This window comes from Aptenodytes patagonicus, chromosome 25, assembly GCF_965638725.1.
Source record: "Aptenodytes patagonicus chromosome 25, bAptPat1.pri.cur, whole genome shotgun sequence".
Lineage (NCBI taxonomy): Eukaryota > Metazoa > Chordata > Aves > Sphenisciformes > Spheniscidae > Aptenodytes > Aptenodytes patagonicus.
Window position 1 is genome coordinate 1106334 of NC_134973.1, and position 25061 is coordinate 1131394.

Below are 25061 nucleotides of genomic sequence, written 5' to 3' on the forward strand. Positions count from 1 at the left end.
ACTATTTACTGCAAGTCAGCTGAGTGCAGGGAGAACTTAGATTTCATCTTGATGGAAGCAGATTAAGCATGGTTGCTTTAAAACTCTTTGTCCATGGATTTTTTAAATATTTCTAACTGCAACTATCTGGAATATTATAAATAAATAATACACACCCCTTTTTTTTTCTTTTTTCTTTCTCAATTCAGGGTTTTAGGCAGGGGTTGAATTAGAAGTTGGGTTTTAAATGGAGCACAAGGTGAATAGCTCAGAGTTAATGCCTACCCTATGGATACACACTTTTAGACAGATGAATAGCACTGCAGGTATTTAATGATTTCTTTCACCTCTGTGGCTTTCCTGGGAGAAACTTCTTCCTTACACGAATAGCAGAGCAGCCACTCATAAGTAAGACTTTACAAGCAAGCTCTTGAGACTCCTCCTTTACTGTGAAAAGCTCAGCCAGGACCAAGATTCACAAAACTGGCTGATGTGGGATTTATTTTGTGCCTCCACATAATCATAGAATCATAGAATAGTTTGGGCTGGAAGGGACCTCTAAAGCTCATCTAGTCCAACCCCCCTGCCGTGGGCAGGGACATCTCCAGCTAGATCAGGTTGCTCAGAGCCCCGTCCAACCTGACCTGGAATGTTTCCAGGAATGGGGCATCCACCACCTCTCTGGGCAACCTGGGCCAGTGTCTCACCACCCTCAGCGTAAAAAATTTCTTCCTTATATCTAGTCTAAATCTACCCCCCTTTAGTTTAAAGCCAATAATAAGGACGATTTCCACACAGCTTTTTCCAAGAAGAGTTTTGCTCTTTGGAAAACACAAGCTTTCACATAAGCCCCTTTTTCTGCCCCTATAAAAGGGTGCTGGTTTTTGACTTTCAGGATGCTGAAGTCAACTGGCAGCAGAACACAATCTAGCCCGCTGCCTGTGACTTTTGAAAGCAACAGCGTGCAGAACGGTTGCAGAAAAGATGCTGCAGAAGGAATCAGCTTACGGTGAAGCAAAGGGAAGTCATGGGAAAGGCAACAGAAAGGCTGACTGTTTTGGAGGCACCGAAACAGCAGTAAAGCAGCAAGGAGCAGTAAGATGCAAAACAATAGGGAGTTTTTCAGGTACAATTGTGTTTCAAAGCACAATGCCAGTCTTACAAAGTCAGAAACAGAGGCCCTATAAGGAATAAACATGAGACAGGAGTAAAAGGAGACTTGGGAGTGAAAATAAAGGGGAAAAGCAAGGAATGTTTCAGTAACAGAGAAGCAGCAGAGAGCTGCAGAAGAATCAGGTGGGGCAGGGAAGACCCAGGATGCTCTCTGCGCAGGGTGGAGAGCAAGTGGGGAGGCGGTGGAGCTGGGATGCTCTCTGCGCAGGGTGGAGGGCAGGCGGGGAAGCAGCGGAGCTGGGATGCTCTCTGCGTAGGGTGGAGGGCAGGCGGGGAAGCAGCGGAGCTGGGGTGCTCTCTGCGTAGGGTGGAGGGCAGGCGGGGAGGCAGCGAGCTGCCCGCGGAGCTCAGCTCTGGTGAAGGGCCCCTGCTGCTCATGGCTTGTGCTCCTGCTCACCAGGCCTCGCAAAACTTCTTCGTCAGGCTGGGTCGGTCTGTGTTCCTCCGGTGCTGGAACCACCTCTCCACCTTCCTCACCGGCAGGTCGCACTGTTTGGCTAAACTGATCAGCTCACCCTGGAAAACAGGTGAGGCAGCAGGGTTCAGATCCGGGTTCGAAGGTCAGAAGGGGTGATATGGGCATCTCGTCTGACCCACCAGAGAGCCCAGCTGGAGGCTGCTGGCAAGCCCAACTCTGTTCAAGCTAAGGCATCTTTCAGAATGCTGTCCCTTCTTAGTGTAAAGACCTCAGATAGTAGAAAATCTTTCCGTTCCCCCATAAGCAACTGGTTATTAATACTGAAACTGGCCAAATACTGAAACTTCACATTTTTTATGTGAACTTCCCCAGTTTCACCTTTCAAACTTTGGTCTCGTCTCCTCACAGGAGTTTGTTGTCGAATCACTTCCTCACCCTGTCTTAAGAGACCGAGTCCCTTAAAACTGTTACTCCAAGAAAGATGTACTGCAACTTAAATAATTTTTAAAGTTCTGCACTGAATCTTGTCATGCCTTTCAGCATTCTGATGCAGTATCAGCCAATAACCTGACTGATGTCATGAGCAGATGCAACACCATTTTCCTACTGGATATTATCCTGTTGTGGTAAACCTGTAAGGGATAATTTTTCAACAGATTACCCACAGAAATCCTGCAATTACCTTCCTTCTTGTCCTTAGGCTCTTAAGAGTTCAGCATGTGACGTGAAAAATGTTTGTCATGTTTTATATTCCTTCTGGAAGTGTCACCATGGATAGCCTTATTTTTTAAGTAAAGCAATAGTTTTTCACAGAATGCACTTACCTTAATGGTATCATGTAAGACTGACTTACATAGTCCAAGCATGTTGTACAAAAGTATGTCCATTACCAATTTTCAGATGTGCTTCTTTCCACTCTTACTTAGTGCCTTCTGTTCTTGTGGTGGAGATAAATGGAGACACTGATTTATAATCTCCAACTGCTCCATAATGTGGAATTCCTCCCAAGGAGAAGGCTGCTGAGAACAGCAGAAACTCATCTGACTCATAAGCAGGTGTCTGAGAGCTAATGGGAGAGGGAGGAAGCTAGAAGACTGGCTGAGGTGTAACCGGTGAACAGAGAGAGCAAGGCAGCAGCCCGTTGCACCGTTCTTGCTCCACGTCACACTGCCGTCGGGAGTCTCATGGTGAGGATACGCTCCAGTATCACAGATTCTCTGGGATAAAAGTGCCAGCTTCAGCACAACGTGGGTGCAGGTAAAGCTGTGGAGAAAACCTGCTTATAAAGCTAGGCCTTGAGTCAGATCTCTGCGACAGGAGTAGTTTTACCGAGAAATGTGTGGATTTCACAGACAGGCAAGAGGAAGGTCAGGGACCACAACTGTTCCTGAGAACACTCCCTCCCACTGCTGGGGAGAGAGGCTGGCTGCGCAACCCAGATGAATACCTGCATTTTTATTTTAGCCACCATTCTTTTACTTTTAACCTGGTACTGAATGTCCTGGGGCTCCACGTGCCCCACTGCAGTATGAACCATGCCGCATCAGCCTTGTCAAGACAGCAACATGTTCGCACTAGGACTGCCCCTTGGGACTGGAACCCCAGCCCCCTGCTCATACATCCTTGGTAAGGGTTAACAGCTATGGCTGGAAGGCCAAGAAAGCCTGCAAAAAGGAGCTGAAAGAAAATCTGATTCCTTTCCCTACCACAGGGGTCACATCCAGGGACTTCACTGACAAGGTTAAACCCTAATACTGCCTGACAATTCACAATCCTGCCAATGCTTTTTCCCTCAGCAGCAGCTATTATAACCCTGGATTATCCTGCCAAGTTCTTCAAGATCACTCTTTTTCTCTCTCATGGGAAAACTACCCACCATTTGTGTTTGCAGTTTTCTGACGCTCCTTACAATCTCTGTGATGACAGCCAAGACTTAAGCTGGCTTCCTGAAAGGCCAATCTCAAACTCATGGATTGCACAGCAACAGAATGACCCACCCCAGAACTAGGAGCATCAAGCAATTCATGCCTGCTGAGCCGCGAGGACTAGCCACATGGGAGTCAGTTCAAGGCAGTTGATGTGACAGGGATTTGCTAATATATGAAAAGAAGCCATTACAGAATCACAGAATGGCTGGGGTTGGAAGGGACCTCTGGAGGTCATCTGGTCCAACCCCGCCTGCTCAAGTAGAGCTACCTAGAGTCGGTTGCCCAGGACCATGTCCAGATGGCTTTTGAGTATCCCCAAGGATGGAGATTCCACAACCTCTCTGGACAACCTGTTCCAGGTGCCTGGTCACCCTCACAGTAAGAAAGTGTTTCCTGATGTTCAAACAGAGCCTCCTGTGTTTCAGTTGTGCCATGTATAAGGCAAACACAAGAAGGAACAGGAGTTGTCATTATTTCCTGTGGGAGAACAGTTTCTTGTCCATAGAAGCTTGGGGTTTAATTTTTTTTGAATGCTACCTATAGAAAGCTGCTATTCCCACATGTTCAGAAGCAGAAGTGATAGCTGATGGCATTTGCAGAATGACCCTTGTGGCTGGCTGGTGTCAGGTGCCCAGTGCTATAGTGGTTCCTGCTGCTTTGTTGAGCTTCCAAATATGAGTGGCATTACCAAACTTCAGGATTCCAAATGTGATTTTATTTGGCTAAAGACACAAGGGCTAAATCTAGAGGAAAGCAAAGGCAGAAAGGACTCACCTCTTCAGGGTTCCAGCATGGAGTTGGGCTGAGCTTTTGGTCTCCGCTTGTCTCTCACACCCAGTTTGCTACTGAGGGGCAGGGCTATGGCTCTGTAAAAGAAAAGATAAAGGTTCAGCCAAAAGTAGAACAGTGATTTCTGATGTTGCAGCGCTGTAAAAACATGATGTAGTACACAACAGCTGCCTCCAACATTTTGAATCTAAGCACAAGTATCATGTCAAGCAGCTAGATAAAGAAACTGAGAAGAAAAAACCCCAACTTACAGCAGAAAGGGTGGGACTTGTATTCTACTGTCCTGAGCTCTGTGCTGTAATATCCAAAATTACATGAGGTTGGGAAATGCTATATCCTGCTTTGTCAACTTCTGAATCCACCGTGCTTGGGTGTCCGGGATTATGGCACGAAGCCCAGGCTTGCAGAGACAGCCATGATACCTATCATTGATCTCTGGTTTGCTTGCAGCTTACGCAGAGTACCACATTGATAATAAGGCCTAAATGTTGTTCACTGCTCGATCTAGAACACTGAACATACATGACATCCACTTGAACTAAGGACTCGGCTCAGGATCAAGAGGGAAGCTCTATCAGATGTGTGGTATTAACGCAGAAGAAATGTCCTGCTGAAACAAGAGGCCACTTGGTCTTTACTGGAGTAACTTACCTCCATTTTTCCTAATGCAAGTCAAACATCGGTTGTAAAATAAGGACATAGCAACTAGAAACCTAGTCACAAGGAATGGATATTTATGCTAGCTGTGCATCTTCGGTCTTCCACAGTGGAACAATGCAAAGAACAAAAATCTGCATAAATAGAAAAAAGTTATCAAGGGGCAACAAAACTGGGCTCAACAATTCAACTCCTCCACTACCAACACTCTCCTCTCCCTTGGCAGTAGGAAACAGCCTCATCAATGGTGTGAAGTGAGGTCCTGCATGGACACTGCACAAACAGGGAACTTGGCAAATCAATGTTTTCAAAAAAGGCCCAAATTAACTGCATCCTCCTTGAATTTCTGGAGAATTAGTTGTTCCTTATTAATCACTACCTTTTACACACTGCCACTGGCATGCAATTAGTCTCATTAGAAAAAAGAGCAGACTGTCTGCCTAGAAGCACTTTTCAGCACTGTTGCTGAACACCAAACACGCAAAATCTCTGGAAAACCTAATCTTTAATCTTGCTTAAGGTGCTAACAGCTTCCCTGAACAGTTATTGGGTTGTCAACTGTAAACCGGTGTTGAGGGTGGTTACGAGCTGACGAGTACCATGCAGAGGAACGAGCGCTGAGACCCAAGCCTGCTCTGCCTGGTCAGTCTTCATGCTGTTCAGGCAGGTCCTCTGATCAGTTATCCCTAATGATTCAGGCACAGAACAAGATTTCTTTTTTTTTCTTTTTTTATTTTGCAGCAAAAAAGCTGTGGAAGCTACTTCACTATGTAGGTGTTTAAAGATGTTTTACTTAAAAACAGGACGGGATATATTTATGACTGTAATTATATGGTGTCATAGTTTAACCTCAGCCGGCAACTGAGCACCACACAGCCACTCGCTCACTCTCCCCCCACCCCGGTGGGATGGGGGAGAGAATCGGAAGAGTGAAAGTGAGAAAACTCATGGGTTGTGATAATAACAGTTTAATAACTGAAATATAATGATAATGATAATAATAATAATAATAAAAGAATATACAAAGCAAGTGATGCACAATGCAATTGTTCACCACCCACCGACCGATGCCCAGCCAGTCCCCGAGCAGCGGCCGCCCCGGCCAGCTTTCCCCCAGTTTATATACTGAGCATGACGTCCCATGGTATGGAATGTCCCTTTGGCCAGTTTGGGTCAGATGTCTTGGCTGTGCCCCCTCCCAGCCTCTCGCTGGCAAGGCATGAGAAGCTGAAAAGTCCTTGACTAGTGTAAGCACTGCTCAGCAACAACTAAACCATCGGTGTGTTATCAATATTGTTCTCATGCTAAATCTAAAACAAAGCACTGTACCAGCTACTAGGAAGAAAATTAACTCTATCCCAGCCAAAACCAGAACATATGGTATGGTTGCCTGTGGTTTCTTCTAGCCATACAGCCTATACTTCATATGCACATGTGCTTAGGGACTATTCTAGATCAAGCATCCTTCCAGAAAGGTCTTCTGGAAGTTTTCAAGAACTCATTTCTTAATTTAATTAACAGGTATCGAAAGCAATTTTATAAACAGACCACCTACCTAAGGAATGTTGTAACTTCCATTACATTAAGGCACAAAACACAAAATGGTTACACATTTTGCTCACTCATGTAACAGCCGATTTCCACCTTTCTTTTGCACAGCTAGCCCACCAGCCTGTGTATCACTTGTTCTTTTTCATCATCTCTGGAAATTCCTTTGACATCACTGCTACAGGTACGTTCAAAGATGTACCAAGATGAATGAAAAAGATGTGTTTCTACCATGAGAGAAGAGCCAGGGGTAAGTGTGCTTGCTAGCTACTTTCCAACAAGACACACAGTTATCGCAAAAGCTATGTGTAAGCGTTGATTAGTTTCAGTGAAATTCAGCAGCACCCTGGCACTGCTGCAGCCGGCAGACTGCTGGATGGCAGAGGAATGTAGCCATCATCGGGAATTTTGGTTTTTAGCTCTGATTGCTCTTAAGAAATGTTTCAGTTGTATCTTACGATTTGTTTGATATCAAAGGGGTTAACAGTGACATTAGACCAGCAGATCCTGTGTTAAGAACAATGACACAGTATTTCAATGGTATCTGTAACTATACTGAAATTGAGAAAACATTTACCTTAAGCTCTGCACTAGGTCTTGGTTCTTATAGTAAGTGGTTCCTTGAAGTGGGCCTGATCTTTCTTTTTTAAAGGTAAGTCATTCGATACAAGCTCCTCTGAAGAGGAAGATGTAATCAAGTTCTGTTGTTGAAGAACCACCTTATTGCAGCTTCTTATCAGTCCACATAAAGAACTGAACGGGCTGAAATTTTCCAGACAGATTAAAAGAAAAGAGAATGTTTCTGCCAGGTGTCAGGGCAGCTGACCAACAAGTATTTTACTGAAAAACTATTTAAACTATCCTGACTGATTTCTTAATTTTGTTTGATCCCAATTTTCTCTCTCTTTCCTGCTGGTTTGTTATGGTCATAGCACAAAATCTCACTATAACAGAAAGAAGCCAGTTGCAGTTGATGAAGACAGGGTGTAATTAACCAAAGTTACAATTCCTTTGTTGTTGAGGTTTTCAGTTTAACCATGAATTACGGGACCAATCCTATTTTTATGATCATCATTGGGAAATCAAGCCCTGAAATTCTTCGTAAGGGACATTTGTACATGTTGGATGTACGCTCTGACTCAGTTTTCAGTTAAATCTTGTTCCAAGCACAACCCTAAGAGCATGATGCTTGTACTGATTTCAACATCACAGATTCATCGTCTCAGTTGCAGGGACAATCTCATCATGGCAGTTTATCAGCCCTCTGGAAGACAGAAGGAGAAGGTCTGAGGACTAAATTGTACCACTCGCCACAGCTAGGTAAGGCAAGGTACAGTCAGTGAGATGATTCTCATCTCAAGCCTCCTTCTTCATCAGTGAGCTTCTCTCACTTCACGGTTTACATGGGAAAGTTCACACTAAGGCATTTTATTCAGTAATCACCAAAGAACAAACTGTCTTATGTGAAATCTGCTGAAGTTGAAACTAAATGGATTAATCACGAAAGGGCATAAATTGATAGTCCCCCACCTTGCAAGAGTGGGCTACATGCCTTCTGCAGAGGCTTTCAGAGTTAGCGTGAGATACAAGAAACAATTTAACTTTGGGGGGCACGGTTGAGGTGGGTTTTTTTCCCACAAATGTTTTTGAATTTATAAGGGTGCCACTCTGCAAATAGCTTCTAGTACTAAGAAATGCAGAACCAGTGACAGCAGCAACCAGAACTTCTACTCTTTGAACTGCACATCCTCTTTTAGCTTCGTGCTTCTTTTGGCAGAGGGCTATCCCTATGCTCCTCTTAGAGGATATAGCCTCTACCTTCTCTTGCTTACAGGAGAATGCTTCACATCAGTTAAACTGACTGCTCCGTTTGATACAAGATCTCAAGTCACTACAGTGATACTGTCCAAACTGAGTCAAGTCAGTTCACAGTTTTAAATTAAATACTACAACGTGTCCCACATCTTTGAACAAAAAACCTGCCTATAGGACCTAACAGGAAGCTGTTTTCAGATACTTCCTGATTATTGATCAGCAACAAAAGTCTCTGTGCAAAATAAATTTCAGAAAGATAAATTTCAAAATAAAATACTTGAAAAGGGTCCTCTTCCCTCCATCCTCTTCTTCTGGTTCTGAGTTCAAGTATTTGTTCCCTGCAGATCAAGAGTTTTCCTTTCTTTTAATGCACAATGCATGGCTCACATACTGTCACAACCCTCCTAAGAAGAGACCTCATCTTTCCGACTAAACCAGGAGTCTATTTAAAGAGTCATTAAAAATAGCCCCGATTTAAGACATTAGGCATGTTCCTAATGTTCCTTTATCTACCACCAGTAACCTCCTGTCATGATTTCTCCACATCTTCTGCATTGCTATCACCATGGAAATTTCTGCATTACCTACATTTGGGGGGGGGGGGGGGGGGGGAAGCAACCCAAACAATGTGAATTTTTTCTTGTTTAATCCTGATTATTATCCTGTTAATAATCCTGCAGCCCAGAAAGCCAATTGTATCCTGGGCCGCATCAAAAGAAGTGTGGCCAGCAGGTCGAGGAAGGTGATTCTCCCCCTCTACTCCGCTCTGGTGAGACCCCACCAGGAGCACTGCATCCAGCTCCGGGGTCCCCAGTACAAGACAGACATGGACCTGGTAAAGCGGGTCCAGAGGAGGCCACAAAAATTATCCAAGGCCTAGAACACCTCTCCTATGGAGAAAGGCTGAGAGAGTTGAGGTTGTTCAGCCTGGAGAAGAGAAGGCTCTGGGGAGACTTTATTGTAACCTTTCAATATATAAAGGGGGCTTACAAGGACGGAGAAAGACTTTTTACCAGGGCCTGCAGTGACAGGACAAGGGGGAATGGTTTTGAACTGAAAGAGGGTAGGTTCAGATTGGACATGAGGAGGAACTTTTTTTATGATGAGGGCAGTGAGACACTGGCACAGGTTGCCCAGAGAAGTTGTGGTTGCCCCATCCCTGGAAGTGTTCAAGGTCAGGTTGGACGGGGCTTTGAACAACCTGATCTAGTTGAAGATGCCACTGCCCACGGCAGGGGGGGTGGAACTAGATGATCTTTAAAGGTCCCTTCCAACCCAAACCATTCTGTGATTCTATGATTTTCTTGCTTGTGACATTTTTTCAATAGGTGTACACAGACACAGCCCAAAGACAGCGTAGCAGACACACAATGCCCTGCTTTTCCTCTAGGGAGACAAATGATGGTACTTCTCCAGCACTGCATGAGAGCACTGGCCTTGGGTAAATCAAACTGCTACAGCTTAGTAGAGATGTTCTGCAAACAGACTTTAGGGGTAATAACCCCCAAACTTGCTGTCCATCCTCCTCCTAATATAGCCCAGGATGCAGTTTGCCTTACTTGCAGTGAGAGTGTCTCCTGGCTGACACTGAACCAGGTGTCCTGAAAACCCTCATCTCTATGTGGATTCCTCACAGATCAAATCCTCCTCCAGTGCAATTCGGAACTATTTGGATTCAAATTCACTGACATTGGCTTTCAACCCCCAAACAACAGGTCAAGTCCAAAATCAGACTATTAAACTGTATGTAAATTCTGTTTTTCAACTTTCTGCTTTACTACCCCTCAAAGCACTTCAGTTTCCACATTTTCCTAACCATACAGGCAAGAAACACTTTGCAATAGAAGCTGTGATTCCTTCACAATCATAGCACTCCAAGAATTTGATTTTTATGGAAAAGAGTCTCAAACGTTATAGGACTAGAAGAGAAGCTGACATCCCTGCTTGTAGGCGTATGTCAAGGGAAAAGTTCTGCTAAGGTATACAGGTGCTTAAAATCAGGCTCCAAGTTATGGGTGCAGGACATACCTCCTACTCACAAGCACAATCTGGAAACATCGAAGGAAGGGGAGAGGTTCCCAACTTCTAGATCCTCTCTTCTGTCAGGACATCATTACTTACCTCCCCCAGCACCTGCTTCAGTATTGTGGCAAAGAATAGGAGCACAGCAGCCGTAACAAGCTTTCTGCTCTCCAGCACTGAATGCCCCGTTTTCCCACCCTCCCCAGAGCAAACTGGCTCACACAAGAGTTGCTTCACCGAGGTGTGAGCTGTTTCTTCTCCTCCAGGGCTGCACCCACAACCTCCTCAGCTCTCCCAGGCCCCAGCCAGCTACTGCATGTCCTCTTCCCACAGCCACCACCCAATCCACAGAATAACTGGTTGTTAAAGGATGTCGCTGTCTCAGTTTTTCCCAGTTCAGCCAGCAGGTTCCAAGGAGAGGAAAATCCATGCTTGACAAAGCAGGGTCTTTCCCAGGTTTAATCTCCAGACCAAGAAGATGGAACCACCAGCCCAAGCACGGTGGCTGATGCAGTTACTGAATGAGGGATTGCAGAAAATCCTCTGGGCTTCTCCTGCCTCTTAGTATTTTCCTGGAGTTCTGACACAGATAAATGACATGAACACATTACAGCATTTCTGAAATCCCAGAGCAGGCACCACCAGGAACACAGACTGTATCTAGAGAAAAAAGCGCTTTGCACTCGATGCACAGTTGCAAGTAACAGGTGAGGGTATCATAGAATCATAGAATCACTGAGGTTGGAAAAGACCTCTAAGATCATCGAGTCCAACCGTCGACCCAACACCACCATGCCCACTAAACCATGTCCCTAAGTGCCGCATCTACTCGTCTTTTAAATACCTCCAGGGATGGGGACTCAGCCACTTCCCTGGGCAGCCTGTTCCAATGTTTAACCACTCTTGCAGTAAAGAAATTTTTCCTCATGTCCAATCTAAACCTCCCCTGGCGCAACTTGAGGCCATTTCCTCTCGTCCTATCGCTTGTTACTTGGGAGAAGAGACCGACACCCACCTCGCTACAACCTCCTTTCAGGTGGTTGTAGAGAGCGATGAGGTCTCCCCTCAGCCTCCTCTTCTCCAGGCTAAACAACCCCAGTTCCCTCAGCCGCTCCTCATCAGACTTGTTCTCCAGACCCCTCACCAGCCTCGTTGCCCTTCTCTGGACACGCTCCAGCACCTCAACGTCCTTCTTGTAGTGAGGGGCCCAAAACTGAACACAGTATTCAAGGTGCGGCCTCACCAGGGCCGAGTACAGGGGCACGATCACTGCCCTACTCCTGCTGGCCACACTAGTTCTGATACAGGCCAGGATGCCATTGGCCTTCTTGGCCGCCTGGGCACACTGCCGGCTCATGTTCAGCCGGCTGTCGACCAGCACCCCCAGGTCCTTTTCCGACAGGCAGCTTTCCAGCCACTCTTCCCCAAGCCTGTAGCGCTGCATGGGGCTGTTGTGGCCGAAGTGCAGGACCCGGCACTTGGCCTTGTTGAACCTCATACAATTGGCCTCGGCCCATCGATCCAGCCTGTCCAGGTCCCTCTGCAGAGCCTTCCTACCCTCCAGCAGATCAACACTCCCGCCCAACTTGGTGTCGTCTGCAAACTTACTAAGGGTGCACTCAATCCCCTCATCCAGATCATCAATAAAGATATTAAACAAGACCGGCCCCAGTACTGAGCCCTGGGGAACACCGCTCGTGACCGGCCGCCAGCTGGATTTGACTCCATTCACCACAACTCTCTGGGCCCGGCCGTCCAGCCAGTTTTTGACCCAGCGCAGAGTCCACCTGTCTAAGCCGTGAGCCGCCAGCTTCTCTAGGAGAATGCTGTGGGAGACGGTGTCAAAGGCCTTGCTGAAGTCCAGGTAGAGCACATCCACAGCCTTTCCCTCGTCCACTAGGCGGGTCACCTGGTAGAATAAATTGCCAAAGGCTAAGCTAAAGCCGCCAAACCCAAACTTGCATACTAGTTACATACACTCATTTTAACCCACAGACCAGATGTACAAAGCTACAAAGTCAAGGCCATATACATGGAGAATGAGAAATAACACACACATCCTTTCAGTCTGCAATTCTCAAACTTTGTGCAAATTATTTTAAACAGGGCTAGTGCCACTGTACACACAAGGTAACGGAGCAACATAAGACTTGATTCATACCTCCCGTTCATTAGGGGAAGCTTTCTTCTCCAGGATGAACTGAACGTGAAACAGTAATGACTGAGAATGAGAAAATGTCATGCTGAAATAAATGACTGCAGAGAGTTAGGACAAACAAGAATACAGCTCAGAACACTGGCTTGTAATTGGCATAGGTAAGATAGTGGTATAATTATAGGTTTCCTGGACCAGTAAAATGGGCTTGTGATACTATCTCTTTTTAAGGGTGTGACAAGCAGCTTTTATTTAATGAAGTTTGTGAATCAAAACAGCTTTAAAATTAATGAGTAGGACAAGGCCTGTGGAAACTCTCCCAGCTGAGGCAGCGCTTGGATGGGAAAGAAAAAAATCTTTTTACCTGGCCATTGGCATCTTAAACCAGATGGAGAAGATATTTAGATTGACTGGGAGTGGTGTGGCAAGAGGAAGGGGAATAAAGGGACAGAGTCACAGAATCACAGAATCGATGCTGAAAGGGATCTCTGGAGACCATCCACCCCACCTCTGCTGCTCAAGCAGGGTCAGCTACAGCAGGCTGTGGAAGGCTGTGTCCAGCTGGGTTTCGACTGTCTCCACAGACGGAGACTCCACTCCCCCTCTGGGGAACCTGTTCCAATGTTTGACCACCCCCACAGTAAAAAAAGCATTTTCTTATGTTCAGATGGAGTATCACACATTTCCATTTGTGCCCATTGCCTCTTGCCCTGTCACCAGGCACCATGGAGAAGAGTTTGGCTCCTTCTTCTTCCTGTTCATGTCTTGTACTGGGGACCCTGGAACTGGACAGTCCTAGTCAATGCAGGACGTGGGGGCTAATCTCCAGCTTCGCATTGCAAATGTGTCCAGGTCACCGACTGACAGTGCCCACCTGAAGGAGTACTGTATCCAGCCATGTCTTGCAGATCAGCAAGGAAGAAATGTGAGTCACTTGTGTTTCAATAGGTACCTACAGCACCTTGGTTTCCACATCAGTACAGGTAACCGAGATGTCAATGTCCCCAAGACAGTGCAGGGTAAAATCCATGGAATTTATGGAATGCACGCTAAACATATTGTTTACAAAGAAGATATTTGGATTCCAATTTTGTATCATCATAAAATGATTATTTAAAGAATTATTCACACATTTGGTTTTAATAAAAAACTCTAAATTATAGCCAGTATTTTTATGTAAAAACATTCTCACAGCAGAGCTCTGAATCATTTCAACTTCTATAAACTTTTCCAAGCTGTCCTTGTATCACAGAGAACCTGGAGAAGAAACATCTTTCTTTCTAGCCTACAGAGAGGTCCATTTCCATTTTCTGGTGCAGCCATTTTTCAAAAAAAGGATGATAGAAACATTTTTTTAAATTGTCTTTTTTCCCCTCTTTCTAAACTTAAAACCACTGTAGATTTTGACTAAACTATTCCAAAAGAATACCTCTTCAGACAGCAGCTAGGAATAGTGATTTTTTTAATCCAGTGAAAACCACTTTAAAGAGTATTCAAAATCATGGAAGGGGACTTACTCTGCAGTCTTGACAACGGCTGACACTATGAATCCACCAGCAAATCATGTTGCGTTGCAGACCACACTAACTATTGACTAAACTGCATAAAGCAATAGCACCAGCTCAGGACCTTTATGAAACTCAAGAGTCAATGAACCCTGCAGAATTTCTAGCTATACCTTTGCCATAACCCCAAATTTTCTGTGTTGAAGCGTAATGTGCAAAACACTCAAATGGCTCTGGCCAGAAAGATCTTAGAGCCAGAGTAAGTTCTTGTGCCGACCCTGGAAGATGATATCACAGAGTCTGCAAAAAGCAGCAACAAAAGCAGGCCTGGTAGCAGAAGGAGAAGAGGAGGAGAAATTCTGGCAGGCCAGCACTGGAAGGGTCTGTAGCAGGCTTCAACCCAGAGGAAGCAGCTACAAATGTCTCTACAAATGTCCTGTATTATTAGTTGTAGCTTTGTGATAATATACAGGACAAAGCCCTCTGAATACAAGTGTAAGAGACACAGCCTCTCACACAAAGAGTTCAGCAAGAACAAAGGAAAAAAGCAACGCTGCAAAACACTCTCCCATACCTGACACTAAACAGATCAGCATTAGCATTTCACAGACAGCGAGCAAAAAAGCTGAAAGAACAGCATTAAGTTTGTCGTCGAATATACATGTAAAGATGAAATCAGGAACAGAGAAGTATCACAGCTATGCCATGGGGATAGGGAGGACAAGGCTTCAGCGTTTACTGAGCCTATACTGCAACAAGATCAGGCACTCAACATGTAATCCAACAAAGCTCCTTTAAGTTAACACAACTAGAAGCTCTTGAAGCAACTGGACTCCGTGCAGCCCAGCAGCCCTGTCCCCTGTATTTACTTTGTTAAATCTTGCCTTTGCTGATGATGGGGTGGGTTTTTTCATAAACTTGTTGGTTTTATCTGAATCCTTAGAGTTACAAAGGTCTCTGCTGTCAGGCTGCCCCGAGCTGCTCCAAGGAAAACAGAAATTGCTGCGCTGGCCAGCCGGAATTCAGCTGCAGTATCTGCACACTGCAGCAGGGAGCAGCACTGCAGGGCTCCCTGAACCCTGAGCCATAGATCAGGAACACTACTATACTTAACCCCTTAGGGACAGTTTCACTTTCAAAGCAGAACTGTTTGAGAAGCAGCACGGCATCTAGCTAGAAAGGTTACTCCTTGTCTCACAGCTAAAATGGCTAAGCAGGTTTACCCAGAAAGCATGACTGTTGCTCACATCTTCAAAGAGTTATTCTGCTGCTTCACTTACAGAATCTATTCCCAAGCTAAACATGAATATACAGGCACATGAATACTCATGTAAATTTACATACGTGAATATAGGAGAGAAAGGTGGAGGAGAAACAGAGAGAGAGAGAAAAGAATTACAAGTCTTTGTAAGGAACTGGGTAATTACCCTCTCACTATGAAGACGACTAGATGTAGGTATCTGCCCTGCAGTTTACAGCTACAGCATCATGCTAGACATTATCGGATTAGCCACTGTTCACTGCTTATACTGTTAAGATAATATAAAGATCCATCACAAAGAAAAGATTACACTGGAGTTTTCAAGTTGCTTTTAAAACAAGAAAAAGATCCATAATTTTTTTTTTTTTTTTTTAAAAGCTTACACTGGAGTTTTTAATTTGCTTTTTGACTAACCAATATTCCTTCCCCCAACCCTCCTCCCCCTGCCTTAACCTTAGCACAGCAGATCCTGCTAACATTGATGTGATGGTAATTTTGGTCTTTGCTGTAGGAATTCTGACCCCAGTAGCACAGAACTTCCAACGTCTTTCTAAATTCCAACATAAAACTCGCTAAGTTGTTTCCTCCTCCTCTCTACCTCAGGAAGCTGCTAATTTTAGAGATAGCCAAGACTTCACTGGGCCACTTTCAGCTTTTTGCTATGACAGGCAACAATAAGGGTAGCAAGCTGTATTAGAGGTGTCTCAATGTTTTTGCATCAATTGCTCATACTAGAAAGCTGTTCCTAAACCCTCTGGTGGGTACAAAATAACCACAATAAAGAATGTTAATGCCATTTGGTTTTGTATTAACACTGGGTTTTACCAGAACAAGTTGTTCTTACTGTTTATAGAACAATACTTTTCCCTCATAGTTCATTGCCTAGGCTAAACAAGTCCACTGCTTCTAATCCTCTCTATATTGTATATAGCTAATACAACTAGCTGTAGCCAGAGAAATGGAAAACCTTTCTTTGCACATTCCTCTGTTTCTGACTAGATTCTGTTTCTGAACAGGATTTCTGAGAGGCGTGTCTAGCATTAACATCTGCATTTTTTAATACAAATTTTCTGCTGTTAGTCCCCACATATACAACTCTGCACACCGTGTCATTCAAGGTCACCTCATTCCTCTTACTCTGGCTACAAAGGCCTTCCAGTTCTTGATTATACCAGAGATGGTCCATTGTCTGCAGGTGGATTATACAGGTTTGTGGGTGGACAATGCCACAGGTACAAACATCCCCGAAGTGGCTTTGGGCCAAGCTGTTTAGGTCTGCCAAGTCGTATTAGCTTAAGTGCAGCATCATGCTAATGACATTGCTGCCAGAACCTGCACAGGTCCTGCAGAAGCCTTCCTGGTATAGCCAGTTTTCCCAGGACTTAATTAACCACCAGCAGCACAGTAGTGCCACAGGGGAAATTATTAGTTAATGTGGAAGCACACCACCATAAGGATGCAGTTACATTGCTTCTCGATTCAAGTTGCTTTATTTTTTCCATGCGGCTATGGCCGAAATAATTAAAACCAAAAAAGCCTCTTAAATCTTGATATGCTGGAGAGCAAAATGGAGAGGCCTGTACTATCTTTCTGAGAAGCAGTCGGGGTCAAGAAACAGAGTCCTCTGCATATTTATAAAGGTTCCTGTTATTTTGAATTGGAAGAGCCACCTTTTTCCAGTCCTACTCTGGTCTACACTTCCTGAATTTGGGTTACCACTGCATATTATGCATTTGAACCTTTAACTAATTTTGCTAAGAAATCAATTATTCAAGAATTCCATGGGTAAATTCTCTCCTGATAGCTCTTCTAGGCAGTTTCTTACCCCTTTGATACTTCCCATAATCCTGATGTCTTCCACTTTAACTAAAACTACCTGTTACAGCTACACAAGAGAAGTTACTAGTTCAGACATGAAGTTTACTGCAACTCTTTTGTGCAGAAATACGTAATTTTAACAAAGAAAGCTCAGATTAACATGACATAGGCTCTCTTTTGAACACCCATATTATATTTAATCTCTTAATCTCAGTCTCCAGGGTTTTTTGTCCCCCCTTTTTTTATTTTTGTAAAAACTTCACACTAAAAATCACAATACTGGGATTATAGTTGCTGGGATAATTTTTTCTTCATATATTTTTTGTAAAATCTTTCATACATTTTTTCTAACATGTATCAAGTATTGTCACTAAAGATTTGGTAAAACTTATAGATAAAAAAATCTTTGCTCCAAAATTCTTAATTACATATACCATTATTTTCAGCATGCTGAGACGGCGATTAGCTAGTTCCAGTCTCCTGCCTGAAGGGAATACATTAAGCTTTTCAAATTTCACTTCAGCTTTGATATGTTCATTTCCATTTCCTCATCCCTGTTAGCTATCCTGGTGTCATACCTGCTTTCTGATATTGCCTTATCCGTAACACCATTTCCCTTGCCTGAGATCCCTCTCTTTCCCTATCCCTCTGCTGGTTCTTCACCACTTTAATTTAAAGCTTTTCTTATCCATCAAGTGAATTTAACCATGGATGGGCAGCATCCAAGGGACTCAGCCAAAATTTATGAATTAAGAAATATGCCTCTCTAAGACTGTCCTCCCATGGCAAAAAAAAAAAAAAAAAAAAAAAAAAAAAAAAATCTTTCCTTACAGTTCCAGTCCATGACCCACCTATTGACCTTCACTCTTGGCATGCCTTCTCCTCACTCTCTTTGTCAAAGTAACTTTCCTACAAACCCACCACCCTCTACAGCTCCGTTTCTTTGAACTTCTTTTGGAGATTATTATAAGCCTGCTTGCTCTGGCCATAGCTGATGCAGAATCTCCAGTCACATGGATGGATTCTGGTATGAAACTTGGGTACAAACGTCTTTTTACCTGCAGCTAATTCTGCTTTATTTCTCTTCTGTCCCCCAGCTTTCTCATCTCTTTCTCTTCTGATTCTGAATGCCCTTGTCTTTCCCCTAAAACCACAACTTCTGGCAGAATCTCCCCTTTGTTTTTGCATGAAATAAGACTGTTTCAACTCTGACTAGTAGTGAAAGAAACAAAACCACAATCTCTTTCCCTTTGTAATCATCAACACTATGTTCTCCAGGCTCACTCTCCTCATCCAGACTTTGTTCTCCACATCCTCCTCTTTGGAAGCCAGCTGAAAATTTGAAATTATTTGTGCAGCCTTGTTTCTCCACCAATGACCAGTTATCCTCAACTTCCTGGCTTTCAGATGTTCTCCTCGCTTAGATCTACCAGCTGACATTTCCTGTCAAATTATTTCATGTCTGCTGCCCACCCAAGAATAAATTCATTCTGCAATTCTTCATCTTTTTGAAGGAACTTTTCACTGTTTACTTCCACTACTAGTCCAACAGAAGCTTGAGTCTTCACTCCTAACCTCAAAAGCAGAAAGGCGAAAATTCACTTCCACAACCCCCTACAAAAACATCTCTTTTCAGCCCACTGAGAGAGCTGGGTTGCTCTGCCATGGTTCCTAGACTTTCCAGCTTTTCACCAACTTTAACCCTATCTCATACTTTGGTGCAGGCTGGTCACGTGCTGCTCTGTTCAAAGGCAACAATTTTCATATACACTCTCTTTTGGGAGACCTCTGTCCCAGAAAAAGCATAAAATGCCCAAATGCTAAAAGCTGCAAATAGAACTCCAGCAAGCAGGCAAACTTGCTTACCTAGATCTCCAGTGAGCAATACTCTCTTCTTCCTTACCCAGCATAAATTACTTACTAACTTCCATACCTTGTGCTCCGCTTGCCAGCTCCTTTGCTGCTAGGCTGCTCTGACTGCCGAGTGTTTGGCTCCCAAGCAGACTGCCAGGTATGACCGACAGCACAGGTTTCAGGCTGATGTCACTCATCAATGTCAGAATGCAAATCAGACAGCTCTTCTCACTCCATCATCCCTCATTGAGGGGGATGAATACAGTGACTTCATTTTGCTCAGTAAAAAACAAGTACTGGTTTAACCAGTTAAAAACAAGGCTGGAAAAGGCACTGAGTACCTCCGGCTTCACCACGTCTTTGGTCAGGAGGTACTCAAGTGGGTCCAAATTTTTCTTAGCCTTCCTCTTGCTGCCAGTGTACTTACAGAAGCCCTTCTGGTTGCCCTTCACATCCCTCACTCCAGCTGAGCTTTGGCTTTCCTGCCTCCATTTTTGTATGCTCAGGCAACACTTCTGTATTCCTCCTGGCCATCCACCTCCACTTCCACCTTTCTGATACTTCCTTTCTGTGTCTGAGCTCAAACAACAGTTCCACGTTCATCCTTGCTGGCCTCCTACCATTTTTGTTTGCCTTCTTGCATGTTGGGATGGACTACACTTGTGCATGGCGGAGGCTGTCCTGGAAAATCAACCAGCTGTCTGGGCACCTTTGCCTGCAAGGAGAGTCTCCCATAAGATCCTGCCAAGCAGATCCCTGGACAAGCCAAAACCTACCCTCCTGAAATTTAAAAAAACCCAACAACCAAAAACTTACACGCACACTTTGAAATACCACAGCTGTTTCTGCCGTATTCCTCCTCCAGGAACCTGGAGATGCTTCCCTTTATACCGTGCTGGCCAAGGATGCAGTGCCCCAGCTCTTGGCAGAGCTTCCTACACACCTCCTTATCAGATGTACTCCAGGTCTAGAGACTCTGTTAGCTGGAGCTTTTACAACACAACCTGCAGTGTGTTGTACTGCAATGAAAACGGTGGTAAATTCTAAACCTGTGACATATTCCACTGAAGCGTTCAAGTGTGCTATTAACTAGAATGAGGATAATTCATTTTACCAGTAGGAAATAATTACAAGACTTTGTCTTTCTAAAAAGCAATCTATTTTTAAGTAAGTTCTTGTATCAGATAGAGACTCTTGGCTTCCCCTTTCCCTTTAGGTGAAAGCATGGGTTTTCTCCTACAGGGAAACAACAGATATTAGAAATACAAGGAGGAGATAAAACACATAAACCATCCTGACCCTGGAAATCTTATTACACTTTTGTTCTTACCAACAGGCTCTAAATTCACAGCTAAAGCAGAGTCAGTTCAAAACTGCACTCCCCTCTTTACATTGGATTTTAGTGTGTACTTGCTATGTCATAGCAATGTTTGGATGCATCCAGAGAGTCCAAATTTTAAAAAATGTGATTTTCCAGATAGTGCTGTGAGATACAGACTCAATTTTCAGCATTTGAGAGAACAAGTACATGTTAGTTACAGCCCACAGTACAGAAAATCAAGACAGACTATTTGTTTTGACTTGTGGATGCTAGTCCTTTGAGATTCTATAATCTCATTTCTTGTAAGTTTGCTTTCACCTGAACAAAGCCAAAGACTGGAGCGCAGGCAACCACAGTGAGGGAAGAAAGAGACGTGTTTCCTTTAAGATTGTATCAATGGGTGGAGAGATCCACTACAATCCTTAAAATGAAACTGCTGCTCTTTACAGCATGAAAAGATTCCCCTGCTGAGACAGACTCCTTGTAACTTAGAGCCAGTGTAAACCAACACTGCCATCAAAGACTAGACCCTGGCCTCCACCCATTCCTGACCAGCACTCCCACTTCACTGCCACGACCTCCCTGTACTCAATACAAGAATTTGTGAGGCTTCACAGAGAACCAGGCTGAAAAGAAGATTTGGGTTAAAACTTGAACTTTTTTTCTTCTTACTCGGCGTTGATTTTACCCCACACCAGTTCCTCACTGCAATTCAGTACCTGGCTTCAAAATCATTTGTGCAGGCTCAATGCAAGGTACAAGAGAAAAGCACAAGTGGCTTGGGGCAGGCAAAAGTGTTACTTCTTCTCTCTACGGAAATGCAGCTCAAGCTGATCAAACTGTACTGCTGCAGAAAACGCCTCCATTGAGCTCCAAATGTCCCACTGCTACACCATACCTGGAAATATCTGGATTCATGTCATCAAGTCCTTACTGGCCTCTGCAAAAGAAACCTGAAAAAAAAACCCCAAACCACAAAATTAAGCCTAAATATATTATATATGCAGCCCAAAGCAATTTCTGAGTGTACATAGGAACTAGCTTGAAGTGACCCTCAGCATCACATCACATAAAACACTGTGCCGGCGTTTCTCCCATATTTCTCTTAGGGGTGAGTAACAAGCTTATAAAACTTTCCGCTACCCATCTTAGACCTGAAAAAGTAGTGTATGATAACATTCTATCTGTGTTTTACTCTCTTGCAGAGAAAAGGGCTATAAATTAAGATCTGAAGATTCCCTGAGAGATCTTTCGTTTAAAACAACTGCTTCCAAAGTCTTGACAAATCATCATAACCTGGACACGTGGCAACCCAGCTGCTACAGAACAGATGTTAGATCACTCCATCTGCTGCAAGCAGCGGTCACAAACCAAACTCTTTTATACTAGTTCGGTGTGCAGTGCTCTCCAGAAAGAGAAGTCCCATGGTTGTAACTACCTTGGAAGAAAATGAGGCAAAGCTCAGAACTATGCCTAGATGGCTACAGCCTTACCACCTGCAGCTGTATTGACTAAACACCTATTTACCATAATCACTATTCACAAGTAGAAATAACCGGTTTACAGTTTGATTTTTGTGTATCGAGCCCACATATGCTGCTTCCTAGAATCAGAGAATGCTAAAATGCATGATCTACAGAGGCTTTCAGTTCCTTCCCTGGCCTGTGAAGTATTGTTCTCTGCCGTAAACATTTCAGAAAAGAAAAATTTGTCTAAATCTATGAACCCGAAAGCAAGTTTTTCCCCAAAAGCTCTGGAGGGAAGGGTTTAGAGTATTATAGAAGCTGGTGTTATAATACAGAATAAAAATTTAGAAAAACAGTATTAATTGTCTTGATATATATCTCAAAGGACAGAAAGCAATCAGACTTTCCTGACACCTTTTTGCTTCTTGAGCCTGCTTGGGCTCATGAATATAATCAAAGATCCTAATCAGCTGCCTTTCAGAAAAATTCTCAATTACAGGAATGACTGACAGTTGGTTTTGTGTTTACTGGACACTGCTAGGTCTATAAAAGATTGGCTGTTGTTGTGATACTGACTCTTCAGAGCTCGTGCTCTCCTTCAGACCAGACACCATTTAAGTTCTGCACCCAAAAGGATGTCAGAAAACCGCAAGTAGCCTTCAAAAACCACAATAAAAATGCCTTCCATCAAGCTGGTAACCTCATGAAGAGAAGAAAAGGAACTCCATCAAGTGCAGAAGTTTTAAAAAGAAGCCTTCATTAGCTCTATTTCTGCCAAAAAAAGCGCATACTAGAAAACTGAACTTTTAAGTCTGTGATGATGTCTGCACGAGTACACAACCTCAGGGCTTCAGAGCTCAGACAGGTTGGTGTCCTCAGATAGACTTGGGACGTAAGAGCAGATAGTTTAGACATCCCCAAGCACCACCATTCATCTCTCTTGGTAGAGCAGGGTTGCCCCAGACACTGTCTAAGAACATGGGAAAAGGGCACCAACTCAGAAGAGACATTTTTATTTTGATTAGAGCTGAAATACAGCATTAGCTCCTCAGGCACAGCCTGTAGAGTTGGCAGCAGGAATCTAATCTTTGCCACATGTGAACAGAGAAGCCAAGTCTCTCTGAATTACCTGTGTGACAGACTGCAAAAATAAACCCAGTTTCTGCGGATTTAGGTGGAGTATAACAGAAGGACCACGTAATAATCACTTTTCACTGTGTGTATTTGCTATCCTTCCTGCCTGGAAGCTGCTATAAATCTGAGAAATCTCTACTTTCTGCTTTATCTCCTTAATGTAACTAACTCAAGAAGGGAATTAGATTAAGCAAAGCAGTATTTTATATGAATTTCACCAGTTTGTAACAGCTAACAGGTATTCCTCGCTCAGCAGGTAAAAAACACTTTTGGCTTAACGTCAGATGCGCTTTTCAATTTTGCCAGCTTCTTTGCTGGTCTGAACACAAGCTTCTCACAAAGTCCTTTACCTTCCAACATACATCCTTAGGTTAACAACATAACAGCTTTTTCCTTTTTTTTTTAAAAAAAAAAACAGAAATGTGGGAAAAGCTCCTCAGCATTTTTAAGCCTCTGTAAGTCTCCTGACTATCGTGATAAACCTGAGCTTGTAGATACACCAGTCACCAGCACAGTCTCACATCTCACAACCAGTCATCCCTGTTGGCCAAAGGAGAGATTGGCTCCTTTGGAGGACAAACACCACCACGTCTGTCCTCTCAAACACACCTTCCACCTGACTTCTGCAAAACTTACCTCATAAAACTTCACATTACACTTGCAAAACAAGGAATTATCTTTAGATGCTGACAAATGACGTAGATAAATAACCAAGCACTTTCAAATCTGGCTAGCTAAAATTCAGATGTCTGACTTCACATTAAGCATCATTACCTATCCTGGAAACACTCACCTCATGCTCTGATATCTGACTTTAGTCTTACTCAACTGCCAGTGCTTCCTAAAATTTACCATCCAATCTGGCTTTAAATGATTCCAGAAGTGGAATTCACCATCAAGCATTTGGGTTGGGGTTTTTGGCAACTTTAACCTAAGATGATTTTTTTTTTTGTCCTTCTACTACTTGAATTTCGACCATTACACAAATCTTTTTAAAAAGACCCCACACATATTCTTTCAGCCTCGTGGCCAGCTTTGCCATCCTTTTCTCTGGGAACAGTTTTCATTGCCGGCAAGATAATCTTCCCTCAATCTCATAACTTTTCATGCAAAGAGTTAAGAGTGAAGTACTGAAGACTCAACTAAGAGCTACCTACAGGAGGACAGAATGGCTTCCCAAAAAGTACCGCTATGGCCGCCTGCTCTGACCTTCCTCGCCACAAAGACAGCTCAATATGACCCTTTATTTCTGTATTGATTTCATACGACCTGGCTGTGCTGTACCAGCGGCGCGGAGGACTTTTCTTCTCCTCCAGGCTGTCGCAGCCAACGAGCCCACCCGGCCCCTTCCCCACTCCGCCGGGGGCCCCTCGGCAGGTGGGAGCCAAGTCCTCGCAGCTCTTCCCTCAGAACACCTCTCCGCCGGGGCGGGACCGGCGTGAGGAGCCGGTCCCCGAAACCCCCTTTCCACCGTGGTTTCTGCAGACCGAGCGGGAGCCCGTGCCCCCCGGCTGCGCTCACAGCCCAGGCGCCACAGGCCCCCGGCCCCGCCACCCCCTCCCTCCTCGGGCACTGCCGCCTCCCCGTCACCTCCCGGGCACTGCCTACTCCCCCATTATCCCTTCAGGCAGCCGCCGCCCCGCCAGCGCCCCCGGACTCTCCCCCTACCCTCCCGGCACCGCCGGCCCCACGGGCTCCCGCCGTTACGGCACCCGCCGCCTAGCTGCCCGCTCACCTCCAGCCTCCCCAGCCGGGCCGGCGCCGACCCGGTCTCCGCGGAGACCCGCGCCGCGCCCGGCCCCTGCGCGCCCCGGGCGGAGCGAGGAGGAGGCGGCGGCCGCGGGGCGGGGCCGGCCCGGGCGCTGCTCTGCTCCCCCGTCCGGCGCCGGGCCTCTCCTCGCTCAGCCCTGTCCGCCGGCTTCCCGCCCGGGCTCCCCGGCCTCAGGGCGGCCTCCGCGGGGAGGCCTCGGCGCGGGTGGGAGAGTCCCGAGCTGAGGGCCCTGCGGGCCCCCGGGGCGGGGTCTCCCTCAGGCGGGAGGGCTTTGATGGGCACCCAAAGCCAGCGGACCATAAGCAGGGGCACCCAGACCTGCTGGGGACGGGGCACAGCGGGGGTTTGGGAGGACAGGCAGGTGCTGGTGACCCTGGAGTGCTTCACCCTGTCTGAGCCTTGCCACCTGGGAGGTGTCGGGTCGTTACAGGAAGGCCCGGGTGTGTT

At 44.9% G+C, this 25061-nt stretch overlaps 1 long non-coding RNA gene across 2 annotated transcripts in view; it reads right to left on the reverse strand.

The window, feature by feature from the left end:
• Positions 1-24633, reverse strand: part of LOC143170839 (uncharacterized) — a 38417-nt gene extending 13784 nt beyond the window's left edge. The window contains exons 1-4 of one of the 2 annotated variants that reach the window (XR_012997106.1): positions 24579-24633; positions 21142-21196; positions 4273-4364; positions 1550-1668 (exon numbers count right to left, since the gene is read on the reverse strand). This is a non-coding gene — a long non-coding RNA (uncharacterized LOC143170839). The remainder of the gene's footprint in view (positions 1-1549; positions 1669-4272; positions 4365-21141; positions 21197-24578) is intronic. The other variant, XR_012997107.1, reaches the window with a different exon arrangement.
• Positions 24634-25061: the final 428 nt, after the last annotated feature.